Source organism: Struthio camelus, chromosome 2, assembly GCF_040807025.1.
Source record: "Struthio camelus isolate bStrCam1 chromosome 2, bStrCam1.hap1, whole genome shotgun sequence".
NCBI classification, from domain to species: domain Eukaryota; kingdom Metazoa; phylum Chordata; class Aves; order Struthioniformes; family Struthionidae; genus Struthio; species Struthio camelus.
This window is the reverse complement of record NC_090943.1, coordinates 50,054,656-50,073,171: the sequence shown is the minus strand read 5'-3', so window position 1 is coordinate 50,073,171 and position 18,516 is coordinate 50,054,656. Positions and strand designations below refer to the sequence as shown.

General features: G+C 38.3%; 1 long non-coding RNA gene across 4 annotated transcripts in view; it reads right to left on the bottom strand.

Annotated features, from left to right (window-relative positions):
• The window catches only part of LOC104152494 (uncharacterized), a 67,305-nt gene that overhangs the window by 33,383 nt on the left and 15,406 nt on the right, over nt 1–18,516 (bottom strand). Inside the window, exons 6-7 of one of the 4 annotated variants that reach the window (XR_011139727.1) lie at nt 16,555–16,629; nt 16,241–16,266 (exon numbers count right to left, since the gene is read on the bottom strand). The exons of 2 other annotated variants lie outside the window; for them this stretch is intronic. This is a non-coding gene — a long non-coding RNA (uncharacterized lncRNA). Of the gene's footprint in view, nt 1–16,240; nt 16,300–16,554; nt 16,630–18,516 lie in introns of all 4 variants that reach the window. One more of the 4 variants, XR_011139728.1, reaches the window with a different exon arrangement.

The following is an 18,516-nucleotide window of genomic DNA, read 5'->3' as shown; positions in this document are numbered from 1 at the left end:
GTACCCAAAGCAGTGTTAAAACCTTTGACGATGCAAGCGCACAAACCACTAAATCAAATCAGCCTGCTTTAATATCAAGCTCCAAGTGTGGGAGTTGACAATGAAAACATAAAATCCCTGATAAATATAAAATCATTAGTGAATTAGATTTTTTTTCAGGCTCAGAAACAACTTACACAAATTGTCAAGCAACAAAAAATTTAAATCCCTTTAAAAATTGCACTGGCTGTATCCCTTTGATGCTTTAAAGATACTTTTTAAATATTCAGACAACTTACAATAACCAGGGCCTTGTGTATTCCACGATTCCTGCAGAGTTTAAGATCAGCTTCCTGCCGAGTAAACAGGCCCTGCATCTATGTACCTGATTAAAACCACTAGCTCCTCAGTAAGTTAAGCACATTTTTTACAAGAAGCATTGACTAAATGGCTGAAAACTGGAGGCAGTGAGCATATTGGACCTTTGCTGCATTACACTGAGGATGTACCTAAATTGCAGTCACTGTGCCTGCCCACAGTGGAACTGGTTCAGACGCTGATAGCAGCACAAAGTGGCTGCCATGTATCATTCAGCATGTGCAATACTTGGTGAAGGAGCAGGGTACATATTTGGGCTTTCAGGCAGAAAGAGAAACTGAGCTGCCAATATGAAAATTAGCTAAAGCTAGCTCATATATGTCTCCCCGTGCTGTAGCGGACTGAGTGCTGCAGGCACCCCATCAGAAAGCATCAGCCTGGGATGGAAACAAAAGAGGGGAGAGGAAACGGAAGCTGGAGAGAGACCAGAGGAAGAGGCAGAAGGAAACCAAGGGGCTGTAAACAGAAAAAGGGAAGAACATAAGAGAGACCAAGGGAAACAAAGGAGAAACACTTGAACAATCTTTGTCAGGTTTTATAAGTTATTTATGTCCAATGACCAAACAACACCACAGAGTGATGCAGAAACCATTCATAAAGGCCTCCAGCCCCAACAGTACAGAACGGGCACTGAAGGGAATCCCCAGGGCTGAAGAGCTGTCTCTACACCAACCTCATACAACAGTGAGTAGCCAAGGAAAAGACATCAGTGTAGATGGTTCTGGCAAACAAATTATTGGCATGGACTTTAGGCACCCAGGTGCAATAAAAAACAAACATAAGATCCCCCCACCACGATGTTTTCATTCTCTTTAGAGACTGGGCAGATTCAGAGTGCAGAACCTTCTTTTTGATGTGCTGTCTGCAAAATATATAGAGTGAGCAGACGTAAGTAATGTTTTGGAAGTCTTAGTTTCAATTTCTGCACATGAAAACTGTCAGCATAAGTACAGCAAACTGTGGCCATATGTACAGTGATACTATTACGAGCAGCAAGGATTGAACTGGACATTTTAAAACTCACATGCACAACCCTCTGTTATCTGAGATAACGGAACTAGCTCTGAGAAAGTAATGTTTTTTCCAGAGCTGAAGGATCCAGTTTCTAAAGGGATTATATAAAAAAAACTACATGGAACTATCCTGCCACAGATGGTGTGACAGCGTCTAACTCCTGACCACAACCACAGTTAAAATGAGCTTTCCAGTTTGTGGAACAGGTATAACAAGCACCGTTACTCTTCAGGCTCTACTGTCACATTACACAAACTAATCTAGCGAGTAAGCCACGCTCCAGTGTGCTATTGCACGTGGCAATCCTTAAGATACAATTTTCTCTTTTCTCGGGGTATCAGGGAGGTACTTGCACTGTCTATTCTCATTTCTATTCTCATTTCACACAGACCGCCTTGTTAAAACAACTTGGCCTAGAGCTTCAGGCTGAACAGGCTAGAAGAAAGAAGTGTTACGCTCTGTAAAACAGTAAATATATGTCACCTAAGCCTTCTAGGAATGACAATGTCTCATTGTCTTGTTACAAACTGGTCTTCTGAAGGTAAAGAGTAGTTGCAGAACCAAAAATAGGACCTAGTTTCCTGAGTGCCTTTTTCCAGTAATTTGATATTCCCCATTCCACGTTAAAGAAAGAAGTTTGTTAGCTTAACATGCAACGTAAGGAAAGTTCATTTAAAGGAAACAAAATAGGAGGCAGTTAAATGTGGAAAATACTGACCATGATCTTTAGAGCTCTAGATCTCCCAATAAGAAGGGAAGGAAAAAGAGAAAATCAGATGTATTAACTTATGTTGACTGCTGGGTAGTAGCTGGCACTAGCTGGTATGACCTAGTCGTTGGACTAGGCTTCTTGTTTATAATCCTAATCAACTATTCCTTTATTTTTAGGTATTTGTGTGAAAAATGCTCACACTCCTCCTTGTTAAAGTGCATATTAAAACCTGAAGATCTCTAATAAATTTCAGATTGCTGTACAATGGCAAATAATTTAAGCTGTTGAAAGGTTTCTCTTTTTTTTGAATGCAGGGAGTGATTTTCAATGTTGGAAACAAGCCAAAACGCCTAGCTTGGCCAGATAAAAGGTATCTTTAAAAATATCACTTCCTACAGTTGCAAATTAAGTAATGAAAATAAAGCTGGGGAAGAAAAGAAAAAAATATATCTTTCTGTCCCTGTACAAGAACCTTCTAATGATCAAGAATTAAATAATAAACACTTCTAATAAAAAAAAAAAAACCTTTTAGAGCACCTCTTTAGCTGGGCCCCAAATATTTTACTGCGCATCAAAACATAGTTTTGTGCCACAAGCAAGAATTTGTGCAGCCAAATAGAGGTATATGGAAATATAAACAGGGAATTCGAGTTCCTGGCAGCAAAAGCATTCCTCAGAAACGGGACTGAGAAAGTCCATTTGTTCAGGCAGTGCTTTGAAGGAAAGCGTTAATGCCCACCCTGATCCTACACAAAAGCTCCCACTAAGTTCTGCAAGTGCAGACAGCTTTTCATGTGGCTAGCTAGTGTACCAAAAAAGGAAAGATGCGGACATGACTGTGGGTGACACTGCCAGTAACCTATGTTAAATACAGAAGACTAATACAAAAAACGTTTTTTACCTGCAAATCTGTGAGACAGTTTAGAGAGCCATTTCTGCCTTTATTTTTAAATTGCATCAGAAGTGTTTAAGTGCTGGTTTATTTTCCAAAACTGCAACATACTCCCTTTACGCACTGTCATATGATATTTATAAGGTACCTGCACTTCCACCCCTGGGGTGCTTCATGAGCAATTAAAATGCAATCATCATAATAAAGAAATAAATAACCTTAATTAAAACATTGCACAGGAACCTTCCTCAGATGCAGAGCCAGTGGGGAGCTGTCTGTCTTCATGAGATTTTACATATCTGTCAGTTAGACTGAAACCCAAATGCAACATTAGGTTTCATGGACATCATACAGATTTATTACATTCCCTGAGGGCCTTGGAGTCATACACCACCAAATCGATGATATCCACATGTAGATTACTTATTTGTTAGATAAGATTATTTAATTGCTTCAAAAAATAAATTTAAAAAATAGTTCCGAATGCCTGGACCATGCACAATCTCTCCTACTCCCCCGACACCTTTCCTATCCTATTTCTTTCAAAAACAAACAATACAATGGCTCCTCCTGCTCCTTCTACATTTTGTTTTTCCACTCAAGGAAAGGTTACATGATAACCTTTGGCACGTCCCTCTATCATTCTCATGTCACCGCTGCGTTTACCAGCCCCTCATCGCTCCAGGCAAGGAAGAAATCTGCAAAATGTTCTTCCTTTACCTGCTACCTGGATTGTTCTAAACTCAGTTGTTTTAATCACCAGTTTTTTCAGTGTAATATTCCTCGTAGGGAGCATAGGGCCCCAGCAAAAGAAAACTTCTGGTTTGAAACACTGGTGCTTTCAAAAGAACTATGTAGACCTTTTCTGAGTATTAAAACCTAAGACCGAAAAGAGAACGAAGAAGAAGTTATTTATTTAAAGTGAGACGATACAGAATCACGGTTCTTCCTATGTCAAAACTCCTATTTGACTTTAATTTAATCTCCAAATCCAAGGTAATTTCTTTTGTTCTGCTTGGCATTTTCTTCAAATTCTTCACATACAATTATCCATCCCTTTTATATATGTTGATACTCATTAAATAAATTTTGAATAGTGTTTCATAACTGCTTCACAACATCAAGTCTGTAACTTCCATTTTTAATACACAAGTTTATCTGCCCCAGAACGTGCGTCTAAATCATTCATTCTAGTGTAACACCAGATGCATGTAAATGTTCTGCCAATTTTGAAGAGCATGATGGCGCTCACCGTGACACCAGGATGCCTCTAGCAGAGATGCTGGCTGTGGCACTACTCTTTCACGCTTTCCTTGAAGAGTCCAGGCCCTTAAGGATGGTCATGCGCTCTATTACAGCTATACCAATTACGCTGGCTGTTTTCAAAATAATTAATGCAGCCCTTCCACCCAGGAGCCTTTCCTTGTGCAGCTGCAAGTTCAATACAAATGGGCAGCGAGTTCGCATAAAGCCACAGGACTGAAAGGAAGATGTCCCTGAGCTAACACAGAAGCACACAGCTTACCACAGTTAGCTTTTGCCTTAAGTAAGTACACAATTTCCACAGATACGTGGGAAGAGCATCTCACCTTCTTCCCCAACCTGTCTTTTTCGATCAAGAGAATCCAGTTGAGAGCTAAAATCATACTTACTGCTGTGTTTAGCTAATTCCATGTTTACAATTTACCATAACACGCTGAGTTATATCTGTTAGCAATATGCTGCCTTTTATATGCTTTGAATATGTTGTCTTCTAGTTGTATCTGTACCTAGCAGTATTTGCTCAGTACCACGTGAGCTCACAGCTCTGAAGTTCAGTACCGAAGCATTTAGATTCTGACTGACGTGTTTTATATTCAGGAGAGGTCTCAAGTTCTAGACAGGCATACAACAGGATAACATCATTTCTTTTTTGTTCTAGGAGAATTTCAGGATCTCTTCTTGCCTAAAGCATCTACTATTTTGTTTTCAATTAATTACTGGAAGGGTGTTTATACAGCAGCCCTTGCTCCTGTTATACTAGGTTTAGAACATATTCTCCTTTTCTGAGTTGTCCTTTCATATTTTAATTCCTCTTCTTTTGAACTAAAGTATTATAAATTATAAATAGCTAAGAAGTAGCAACATACATAAATAGCAGTACAAATGCAGGCACAACTTTTACAGCGTCTTTGAAACTAAGCAGTTTTGTATTCAGTAGCCAACTTAATTTGGTGTGAAAACATCTGTTTCTTGCACAGGTCTTCCTGCAAGATACTCGTGGTCTACCATTGCACTTGGGTAAATAAGAGCTGAGAACTACGTGCTGTTTTCTGACTGACATCTGCATTTGGCAACTCCTGACATTGTTCTCAGGATGGTTTTACAAATTGAAATAATGTGCTGGAGGAATAAAAGGCATTACAGTCTCCAGGGGGTGTCACACACCTCTGCGTTTTATTTCTGACTTTCATGAGCGTGTATGGCACGCACGGCCTCGATGTGGGCTGCCTGTCTGCTTCTCCCCGAAACAATGATCCAAAAACCCACCACATCTCATGTCACCCTCTTTATTCCCTGTCAGCCTTCCTGTCACTTCAACCTGAAGCAGCTGCAAAGGCTGAAAGCAGTAAACAATCCTTTCTGCATTTGGCTTGTAAAGAGATACCAACATCCTCCTCCCCCAAATAAAAAGGGGTTTATTCTCGCCTTCTGTCCTTTCTTTTTGAGTGTTTAAAGTATCAAAATCAACATAGTAATACTGATCCAAAGGCTACATTTTTAAAACCATTTCATATTACATAGTTAGTCATTTTATAACTGAAATAGCCAATGTTTGGTTACAATAGAAAACAAATCGAACTTGTATGATGTGTTTAATCTAAATAACCTGAATTGTCTTTTTTTTAGCTCCATGAATGTGAGATTTCAGTAAGAAAAAATTAAATCCATTTATCTAAAATATACAAGGAATTATTCCTATAATAATTCCAAGTGAATTACAAAAGTGTCACGTATTTACGACAGACTTACCAGTTGTCTATTGCCAATTGAAGAAAACATTCCTGGGGAGAAAATTTGTTCCGCATTACTCAGAACTGTAACCCAGATCTGATTAGCACTGAGGATAGACCGAAGATGCATGATCCCAGTAGTGTTTCAAACAGCTAGACTTTGAGAGCAATTTAGTACAGCCTATTCATATACCTTTTTTTGGAGAGAGAATGAAAGACAACTAGAGCTAATTGTGGAATTAACATATGACGAAAATTCTGTAGCTGACATGTATGGATGTACTTCAGTATGGATTTGATTCTGATGGGAAAGACTGAAGCTCTTCTAACATCCCCAGATTTGGGAGGAAATTTGCTAAAACTTTTAAATTATATGATTTGTGTATAGATAATAGTTTAGGTACATATATATGCACATGTGTGTGTGTGTGTGTGTGTGTGTGTGTGTGTGCATGGAATATAAGTATATAGAGGTATATGTAGAGAGAGGTATATCAATATTTAGTATAGTACATACAGGAATATATATATGGGTTGTGCATATATATGCATGTGTGTATATATACATATAAAGTGAAAATGGATAGATTTTTCATAAAAGCATTTGTATTAATAGAGAATGGGTTAAATAAGAGTATCCATCTTTACATTTGTAGAAGCTCTGAGTTACGGAAAGGAGACACAAAGAGCGTTCTGACTTGTAAATTCTATTTTAAAATGCACTTGAATGTGGGTGTTTTGTTTGGCTGTAGCCTTGTTTAGATGAGGAAGTTAACAGGTGAATTTGAAATTCAATAGCTAATATACCCTAATTTCCTGTATTAGCACTATTTCCTGTATTAACACTAAGTATACAGAATAAATAGAATAAGTATGCAGAATAATTTTTCATGCAGAGTAAATAGATGTCCATACTAGGAGATAGTGCAGCATTACAATTTCAAATTACAATTACTGATGCCAGTAAGTGGGAGAAAAAAGGAAATTATCCCCTATATATTTTAAATGGCATTCAAGCAAGTTTCAACACCAAATAGTTTCAAGATTGCCATCAGGAGGAGATTTATCTCACAGTAGACGGAACAGGAGAGTCTAAATGCAAGAGTGAGAAGCTAAACGCTCTCATCTTATGAGATGCACAATGTTTTAGTGACTCAGCCCTTCCTGTCTAAATATTTTGTGCAAGTTTATATTACAACAATTGCAATGGAGTCTTTATTGCTGTACTAATTGTAAAGCACTTACATGGTGACTAGACTTATCTCACACGCTTCTAAATCTCAGAGCTCTTTTTAACAGTTGATACTTAATAAAAATATCTCAATAACCTTTCTAAATTCAAACCTAAAACTTTTCTTAGAGTAGAGGGAAGTGGAGCTAATAACTCGCACGTTCCCCATTACGTGTTTTGTGGAGACCTCCAGGTGTACCATTTGATTCGAAAATACCAAAGTCTTTGCCAATATGAAAACTGCTTCATTCTATCATTTAATTTTACTCATAGCAGTTTCTTCTTGCTTGAGCATTAAGGAATTCTTTAAGTAAAAAATTGTTTTATACTTAATATCAAATTGATGTAAGTATCAAATAATTGCTTTCCAGATCCACCTACAGCTAAGTCTTTTAGTTCACATACCAAAAACTAGATTAGCCAGGATATTACTGAATATAAGGTTGTTACATGTTGCTGTGCTGCATAACATCTACATACACAAGAAGACTCCACAGGCTGAGTGAAATGGCCTTTTCGTATTTTACAACTCTCATCTTTCCAGAGTGAACATAAGAAATATTTGATATTTCATTCCACGGTTTGTCATAAATAACTTACTTCCATAAATTGGGAGACTTGCAAAGATTCATCTAAAGATCGTCATACAAACTATTGGTTTAATTTATGCTATAATTCAATTACTACAGATAAACAGTATATTATAAATGAAATAAGAATCTAGAATTTAAGGTTTAATTCATGCAAAAGTTTTAAATTCCATAATGTAATGCTTGAGTCATGGCTAAAGTTCCAACCCAGACAACCATATTACTTGTGATACAGGCGTGGTCGTTTTCTCATCTCCCCTGCCAAGAACAGATGTTCAGAACTTGTTTTAGTGGATTTGTGTCCGCTAACTCGAAAACTGCAGTGACTTTAAAACTATAGTCTCATTTAAAGGAGTATCTTGTTTATTCAGATTGGAACCAAACAATTTTGTTTTTTAATGCTCACTGAATGAAGTCTGTTTTCAAGGACTCATCATAGGAAAGCATTAAGGACATTTTCTTCATTTGTTTCCCTTGTGAGAGATCTGAGTTTCAAATCTCAAAGTGGTAAAATGATAAAGTCACCAGAGTCTAGGAAACGATGTTTTTTGCCTTATTCCTTTCAATAAGCAAAACGGTGATGAAAACAGTTGCAGAAACTAGGCAATAATGTGTTTGAACCCACAACTTCAGAAGGGCCATACAGCAGGCAGCCTAGCATTACATCCCCGGCGGAGCAGCATTATAACCCAAAGTGATACAGGGCATTAATCTTACCACGCAACAAAAAATGTGGTAACTGAGAAGTGGTATCACCAAAAAAAAAAAAGAAAGAAAAGTTGATTTTTCCCTTGTAATTAATAATAGACTGGTTAAATTTAACTGCTGTCATTAGCTTCCGAAGGCAGGGGATTGTAAGGACTAAACTCTGCCTTTCCATCATTGCTGCAGGGCGTAACTAGTGAAGCAGCTAGGCAGACGATGACAGTACCCACGATTAAGTTACACTCTGATGATGATTTGCCATGCTCCCTGAAAAACGACGCCTTACATCTGCTGCATTTATAACTGCAGATTGCTGAAAGATGATTACCGTGTAAGTAAACACTGCCAGTCCACGAAAGACCTAAACCAGGGCCTGTAGCTCGACCAGAGACCTGCACACAGGATTCTGTTTATGAACAGCTAACGCAAGTTTTGGCACGGTCCTCAGAAGCGCCAGAATCAAACTGAAGGCAAAACGCAGCCACTGGCCTTACAAAGACAATTTGCTTGTCATCCCTTGAGCATATAGCAATTATAGATCACTGTGAGACAGACACGAGGCCACATTCAGCGGCAGCGTAACTTCCTAAGTCAACACAGTTACAGCCACGGGGCTACGTTTTCCTCTTACTCAGAGCCAACTGCAATAACCTACAAGAGGACTGAAGCGTTTTATATCACTTGACTCACTTTGTAGTAAAGTGAAATCATCGCATAATTTGTCTCCCAACAGACTACAGAAACAGGAAAAGCTCTTTCCTGACCATAACTTTGTAACTAGGAGCAGAGCAATTCCTTCTCCTGCTCATGAGAAACACAGAGGAGGGATAATGTACCAGCATGCGCGTGACAGACAGATAGCTACATGAGGAACTGAATCCTTGCAAACTACAGCTTCACAGAAACAATCTTTCCAAACAATATACTGTCTTAGATGGCAAAGCAAGACAAAATACGGCCCCAGAGTTGAAAGTGGAGGAGGGAAGAGGGAGAAAGGAAGAGAGGCGGGTTCAATATAAAACCCTCCAAAAATCTAAGCCATGGCACGACAGAAATACCTAAGAATGCAGCGGAGTGACAGAAAGCAGGTAACGAACAGCTTGCTTCTTGCTAGAATTCAATAATCTGTTTACGGTCAATGGATTTCTCATTCAAAGACTTGTATGTGCCGTTAAAAAAAAAAAGCTTCCACGCACTTAAAGAGACACCTGCTAGCCAAAGACAAAGCAGTAAGATCTATGAGGATGGCCATAAAATTTAAAATGGCTTCTCATTTTATCACTCAGGTACATCTTAGCAGCTTTCCATTCCCTTCACTCTCTCTGTAAAACCTTTGAACCACATCTCCATATTTAATATAGAAAAGGAGATTTACTGCACATAAATAAGCTAGTGACATATCAAATACAGAACAAGTATGATTTCTTTTTATCTCTGTTAAAAATTTACTAGCAGTTACAGTATGAATGAGCATTCAGGATACTGGATCACAGCAGACACGCTACATGCAAGATAGGACAAAAAACATTTAGCACGTGTTGTAGATATTGAAAGACACGGACAATTTCTGTACGTGAAAGATCACTGAATTATATCAGGATTCAGTTCTAGCAATCCACCGACTTCTTCAGAAAATCGTCTGCTGATTCTGTCCATCACTAAGCTCCTGGAAAAGCAACAGCAGTGAGTCTGATATGAAGGGAGTGATGCAATTATAAAGATATGCATTCTGCACAGCTGGACAACAGACCACAACAGCCTTTTCACTCCTAAAATAAAAGACTCATAAATTTATGACCAATGGGTATTGGTACCTGAAAGAAAGATTAGTCACTACTCCAGAACAGTTAACAAAATATTCTAGGAAGTCAGTTGAGGAGCCGGAGGTAAAAAGGCCAGTTCTGCAGTCAAAGGAGAGTAACTTGCTTTCTTAAACAATAAAAAGAGGCAAGTGCTTTCTGCCTGTGAAACCTAATTACGTGTGCATATTACATATATAAATATTCCTGTACAGGAATACAGGGTATTCAGATTCAATACCATCAGAAGAAAGCAATCAGAATATGAAGGTCAAGGAAAATGGAAAGAATAGAAGGGAAGAGAGAGTCCTCTTGAGCGGTCCCAGCTAGTATCATTAATCCACAGGAATGTTCCTGGATGAAGATGGACTCTCCTCCTTAGCGCTAGCTATAAGACTGTTATTTATGTATAATACTGTTGTTATTTCTGAATTTAGGAGAAAATGAAGGTTATAGTTTTCTGGAGAGCACTTTCTCTGCAGAGGAAGAGATGAGCCAGAAAGCAGAGACACCTTGTACTGTAACGGCCTAAAGACATACACTCAATGCTCTGACCAGCGTTTCTTAGTCAAGGTAAGAACAAAGCCTGAAGCAGTGTCTGATCCTAACTGCCAAATCTTTCTGCTCCTCCTAAACTCATATGGGAGCAGAGAGAGCTCAGTAACCCTTGTACACTGCATTCATAGGGACTAGTTTCCAACGAAACCCCAGCTAACATTGAGAACTCTGAGTCCGACGATTTCATTGGGAATGAACCCAGGCAAAATTCAGACTGGTTACAATGGGTTAAATTTCTTTTAAGTTGTTTGGGCTCTTCATGCCCTATAATTACTAAGAGTGGTCTCTCAAACGGAAAATGTCCAGCAGCTATTAAAAATAGCCTTATAAAAAACTCAATTTAATTATCTTGTAGATAGCATGAAATTGAATACACTGAGGTCATTAACCTTCAATACCCAAATTCTGTTTTTCTATAATTATATTTCCTGATCACAGGAACCCTGTGTACTATAGCCAACAAAACATACATTACACTACTAAACAAAAGTCAAGGCCGCAGGGTCAGATTGACCTTCACATTTAACATTCATGAACAAAAGTACTTTCTAAAGCAAGCATTTTTTCTTCTGGAGTACTTCCTCCACTGATGGACATCATTCTGAACTTCAGGCGAAGTTATTTTCCTTTCTTTAGCATGTTTTGTCCTAAACTATGTAACAAAAACACTCCTGTAACTTACACCACATGGTCCTTTAAAAATATACTGGTTATTTTATCGCTCAGGTGATGCTTGGAAATAACTATAAATTCAATGTATCCATCATATATCTTGTAATCTCTTGAAGGATTATATCCATCCCTTCATTTAAAATTCTGGGTGTATTTCATAGGGTAATAAATGCTTGAAAGCAGTATGTTCTTCATGATCACCCTCTCAGAACATGAGATATCAGTTCTCACCCAATTCCACCATGACTTCCATTACATTTACACTTAGCTTGTTCTTTTGTAATCTTTCCTTGCATTACAGCCTCATCACTTGGGGTGTTTAGAGGCTCCCTTTTATAACTATTGTTTACAGATCCATTTCAGAAGAAAATCCACTCCGTGAAAACATTTTGGTTTTCTACATATTATTCTGAGAAACAAGTTGCTTTCCTTCATAATTTGACTTTAAAAAGTCATACTGCAACCCTATTTTAATAACAGTTATCCAGTAATACAGAGAAAAGCAATACTGTCAAAACAAATGGCTGAAGGTGAAATGAGTATAACAAAAGAAAAAAATGGAGCAAATTCCTGAACATCTTAAATGTCTGCACACCAAAAGGAAAAAACAAGAAGTGGTGAAAATCTTAGTACGTGATCAGGATTATGAATCTAATGGCCAAGCAGAGACTTAATGGCGTAACTCAACTGCCTTGCATTTAATGTAGTTTGTTTCAGAAAGACAGATGAGAGAAAAGGTGGAAGGTGATGTTAACTTGTACATGAAGGATGCATAAATTTTGCTCTGAATGTGGAAACCCACTACGAAGGAACAGGGAAAAGAATAAAGGATCTATCCTGGAAAGTTTACTGATGAAACCAAATCAGGAAAATGAGATCAATGAGACTTTCTGTAAGCCATTTGCAAAATCACTCATAACAAACTGAGTGGTAGTAATAAGGCATGTTAGTGACTCCAGTATCTCTTGGGAAAGAACATGTTCTGTCCAGTAAGTTCTCAAAATGCATCAGTGAAAAAGAGTTATGCATAAATACTTCTCTAGATTTGTTTCTGATAGGAGGAAGAGACTGCTGGAGGAGAGTGAACTAGAAAGCATCTTGATCTTCAACAGCCTCATGGGGGGATATGGAGAAGCCAGAGCCAGACTCTTCTCAGAGCTGCACGGTGAGAGGATGAGAGGCAACGGGCATAAGCTGTAGCAAGTGAACATCTGATTTGTTATCAGGAAAAACAATGTCACCACAAAGGCAGTCAAATACTGGAGGAGGATGCACAGAGAGGCTGCAAAACCTCCACCCCAGAGATATTCAAAACTTGACTGGACAAGGCCCTTGGCAACCTGATCGCAGCTGGCCCTGATTTCAGCAGGGGGTTGAACCAGAGGGCCTTCAGAAGTCCCATCCAAGCTATATTACTTCTTTGATTCTGATTCTTTGATTGTGAAAGCATTCTCATGACAGTCCTCAACAGAGAGAGGAGAAAGAACTCCAACTGAGCACTGAAACTGAACTTCAGCAAACTTAAGAACCAAACCAATGTACACCTAACTCAAAATCCTATCTCCGACAGTGGCTGAACTATTAACTGAAGTGAACAGCTTCCCACTTGAATCACTTCGGCATGAGAGGAATGGAAGGGAGCTAATACGGCACCAATCTTTAAAAAAGGGGTGAAGGGGAGGTCTGAGGAACATAGGCCATTAAGTCTGACAGCTGTACTAGGCAAACAAGCAGAAACAGTAACAAAACATAGAATTAGTATGCACATACGTAAATATGACATACTGAGGAAAAGCCAATACGGCAGCTGTAAGGGGAAATCAAACCTCAAAAATCTACTCCAGTTTCCTGAGTGAAATACAAACATGAGTGCAGAAGATCCAGCTGATACAGTCTGCAAGTATTTCCAAAAGGCATTTTATCAGATTCCTTACCAAAGGCTCCTACAGAGACTCAGTGGCGGAGAAAGGGCCTCACATGGACATATAATTGATCAGAAAACAGGAAAAAGTAGAAATTAATGGTCAATTTTGACAGTGGAGGGAGGTCCCTAGTTGAGGGATCTGTGCTGGCGCGTACACTGTTTAAGATAGTCACCTATGATCTGGAAAAGGTTGTGAATAGTGGGATGACAAAATTTCCTGATAAGAGCTAGTTACTTGAGTCAGGAAAGAATTACGAATTGTAGAAGGACTTCATAAGACTGAATGAAGGATAGAATGAAAGATGAAATTCAATGTAAAGTAAATCTGAAGTCACAGGAGAAAAATATCCTAACTTTACATATAAAACTATTGGCTCTGAGCAAACAATCGCCATCCAGAAATGAGACCTCGGTATTTCAGTCTCAAAACTCACAACAGGTATTTTCTGAAGGACTAGTAAAGTTACTGAAGACAATAAAAAGAGAAATGGAGGATGAACTAGATCACGGTTATTACATTTGCAGAGATTATGAAGCCGTAACTGTGCAAAAGTGTAGGATTAGAATTCAAAATAATCTTAACATGCTGGTGACATGGTTTGGAAAAATCTGACAGAAATTCTTACATGCAGTACACAGCATTATGCTTAAGCATATCTGCAAAAACAGATACAGAACAAGGAATAACTAGCTGGGTGCCATCTTCAAAAGAGAGTCTGAGGGCCCCGGCAATCAAATATGGACATAAGCCTCCAATGTCATCAAGTGAAAACAGCAAACATCATGCTGCGATCTATACACAAGAGCACACTGTGCAAAACACATGAAACAATCCATCCACTCTCCTCAAAAATGGTTAAAGCCTTGGTTTGATCATTCTACCCAGATCTGCGTATCACACTTCAAGAAAAATGTGGGCTAACTGTGGAAAACAAATTCTGATAAGAATGGCGACAATGATGTATGGAGGTGATGAGCTATAAGGAGACTGAAGGAACTGCCGTTTTATCTCAAATAGAGAAGAATGAATGGCCGCATGTACAATTAGAGTCTGCAAATATAGGTCTGCAAAAACAGGTTGTTGCAAAGAGGAAGGGAATAATTTGTCATATCCATGACTGAGGACAAAGTATGGGCTCAACCTGCACCAAAATCAGTTCAGGTTAGACATCAGGAAGAACTTTTTAATGATAAAGGCAGTGAATCAATATGGAAGACCAAGTATGTAAGTTGCAGAATCTCCAGCATTGAAGACTGTTTAAGAATAGTATCCCCAGGACAACGGTATCCCCAGGCAGTAACATTCACAAACACGAGTTAAACTATTGTTTCTGCACTGCATGACTCTCAACTATCTCCTTCTGTCTCAAGTAAAATCTGTGTCTCATAGACATCCAGTCATCAACTCATCTCAACATGACTAAAATTATGATGCTCTTAAATTTTCTCTTGAGCTCCCCTTCTCCCTTTCCCAGTCACTGAATCTCTCTCATCAGTACTATGCCTCAAGGGATTTGTATATGTCAGCTGATTACTACCTTTGAGTTAGACCTTCCTCTAAATCCTCACATCCATTTTAGGTCCAAATCTTGATCAGCTTAGCAAGCTCCACTCCACTTCTAGGATGCTGGACATCCTATCTAACCATAGGATCTAGATAACATTACTGTAACCTCCTTTCTAGTGGCAAGCCGACTCTACTGATAGGTACCCAGAAAGCTGCTGAAAAAGTCATTTCCAAGTTCATTGTTTTGACTACAACAGGTGTCTCTTTGCATCCCTCCACTGGCTCCCCTGTTTTATTACAAGAAAATAGAGAAGACTGGTATTCATTTTCAAAATGTGCACATGTATCTCTACCCTATCAAACAACGCTTATTGAGATGGCGATCAGCTAATGTTGTGCACTTACTACATTAAAGAGTAAGCAAGCAAACAGAAAAATCTTTTATGCTTCCCTCCTTCCTGTCCCTGATATGTGGGACATCTGTTAACATGAACATCTGCATAGCTGCCTCATTATTCTTCTCACATAAATCTTTGCTTAGGCAGCCTACAAAGAACTGCAACACTGGTTATATTGCTGGTGTGCTAACACAGTGGGCTATCTGACTGACTGAAACCAGCCCACTGATTCCTTGTCCTCCCTTTTTGGCCTTCATTTATAGTCAGATTTAAATATTCGTGGGACAAAAGTACAATTTTTCCTTTGTGTTTGCACAGCATGGAACACAACAGGTCCCAAATAATAACTAAGGGTTTCTTGCCATTACAGCATAGATCCTGAAAGGTATTTATATTCCGCAGCGTCTGGATCTAATAATATATAGCTCCTTCTCTTAGCTTTTATCATAACACAACAAACATAAGGCCAGCTATTTCCCAAATGCTCCTTTGTAAATGGGGAAGCTGCTGATTCTCCATCTCACCTCTGCAAATAATTTCACTCTTTTTTAAGAGCTATGGTTTTAAACAAAGGTAATTTGGTGTTTCTCTAAGTTTAGGTATTGTAGTTTACTGCTGAATATACCTTATTTATGCTATTTGAAGATTCTTTTGGTTAGGACATAAAAGGCAAGTGTAGATAAGCAAGACATCTATGTGGCTGAACCTCCAGAGCACAGTACAGATAAAATAAACCATTTTTTCAGGCACGTGGCAAAGGTCACTGCCTGTCTTCCTTGAAAGAGCAGGGGCACAGTTCTGCTCTTAGATATGAGCTGGTAGATTTCATTTCAGGCGCAATTACCTACTTATCATGATGAATAAAGAGTATATTTTAAGAGTGCTCACCTCTCGCTCTCGCTCTCGCTCTCTCTCTGCAAGAAAATAGCATCTTATGAATTGTGAATCTGAAATCAAGCACAGCAGTGCTCTCATTTAATCATTGCCTGAACCAAAATTAAAAACACTTTTTTACACTAACTGTATTTTGTAGGAAGGCCATTTTTGTGACCATAACTTGTTTTTACCTGAGTTATCTTTGTAAAGTATTTTAAGACTGAGTTCAGTTTAAGACCCAGTTAAATTCTTGCAGTCTTTTAAAATAAACAGATGAGATGACAACCCGTGACAGAAAAGCACACTAGTGCAAACCAGTGACTTACACATGTATACAGACATCAGAGCTATCATATCCCAGCAGAGGGTCAAGGCCTCACTGTTACAATTCCACAGGGATGCTAAAAAAAAAAAACTTTGCATTAACAGCAATTGCCATTACCGTGAAGGCACTGCACAGGGTTTTGCTTGTATCTCGCCATGCTGTAAGCATGAGAATGTCAAATTGCAGCTCTCTCCCTGAGTCAAACCATTTTTAAGAAAACTGAAGGCACTGCAATCAAATGTCTGCCAGTTCCCTCAATTTATACCATTATTTGCACAGCCCCAGAATTGCAAAATGATGTAAAGCTGATATTTCTTTTTTTTTAATTATAAAAGTACTTTATTAAAATACTTGATCCCTGTATATTGGGGAATACATATATATAACATAAATAACACACATAAGCCTTTTTGATATTTAGCAATTATTAATTAAAATATTAAATTAGATTATTTCAACTAAAATATTTAAAATATTGTACAGTAAAACAGAGCAGCTCTCATAGCTAAACATAGGGTTTCGATACAAACAGTGGAAACTGCAATTTGGTGTCCTTTGTTTTAAGACTGTATTTGTTTTCTTAACATGAACAAATGTGGAAAAAGTTTTTCAGCATGATGGAAAGTATGAAGAATTTTTCTTTCAGTAAACACTATCTGGCATTCACATCTTTCTCACTATACAATGCCACAACTAGGACAAGGATGTACTCAGACTAAAGCTCCCTCATTGCAAAGGAGTGCCAAAGATACTCTCCAAAAGTTCTCGACATCTGCTGATCAACAACACCACAAATCTGATATTCTGCATGTTCCACAAAGTTCACTTTTTCTTCTCCATTTGAAGACACAAGCAGTAAAGATTATTGCCCCTTAGAAAGTACAGAGGAGGCCTAAAGAATCGTTTGTGGAGAATAGTTTCATAGGGTTTTTTGTGTTAAAAAAATCTGCTTTCACTTTTTCATTATCCAAGTTTGCATGCAATTAATGAGGTGACCACTGCCTAAAACATTTATTTGGGTTCTCTCTTACTCACGTTAAAAATTAAAGTAAAATTGACATTTTTTCTCCAAAGCATGTATGCATATGTTCCGTTTTACACATTTCAACTACTCGTGCCTCCTTGGACACTAAGTTATGCACCTGCACAAGCCCAAAGTTTAACAGTGCCTTTGTACTTCCTGATAAATGCTTGCTATTGAATGTCTTGACTGCCTAACTGTGCTCTGGAGAGCTAAAAGTTTGCTGTATGTGGCTGAACTAATTTTGTTTCCATGCAGTTAAAAAAAAAAAGGAAACAAAGCATCTTGGCACAAAAGCAAGACAATCAACCTCAGAAACGCTTTTGGCTTTTGTTCGGTACAGATGAGGGGGGAAAACAGTTTTAAAATGAGGATAAAATTGGCAAAGGAAAAATGCAATTGTCAAAGCTCTCATACGGTTAACCAGAGATATAAATTAGAATCTAAGGCAGTACTTGAGAATATTCCTTTTAGTAATATTAGAAAGGTTTGAATATCACAAATGTCCTTGACTGAGGTCAAAAGCAATTAATCTTAGAATTGAAAAGCTGAAAAAGAAGATACCCAAATATGTAATATAAACTCTTTCATGAATGTTACTTCATTCTCTGGGGCTATCGTTCTGGGGCTATTCATTTGAAGTCAATGCAAATCAATAAACTTCATTTTTTCTCCACTTCAAAAAAAAAAAAAAGCTCTCAGTGGTCAGGCAATTTTTAGGAGTTTAACCCAATCTTCTTAATCAGTTTTGTAACATAGCTATTTGCTGTCAACCCATGAAGTTAAGCTGTTTTCTCTGCAGTGGATGCTGTTAACAAACTACTGCAGAGCGGGGCTGCTGACATGGTCTTCCCGAGGTTGAAATGAAGGCCCAGATCCTCACCTGACTCCAAGTCCTTGGCACCCCAGACATCAGTAGGACAAGTTCTGCATGTGAGAAAC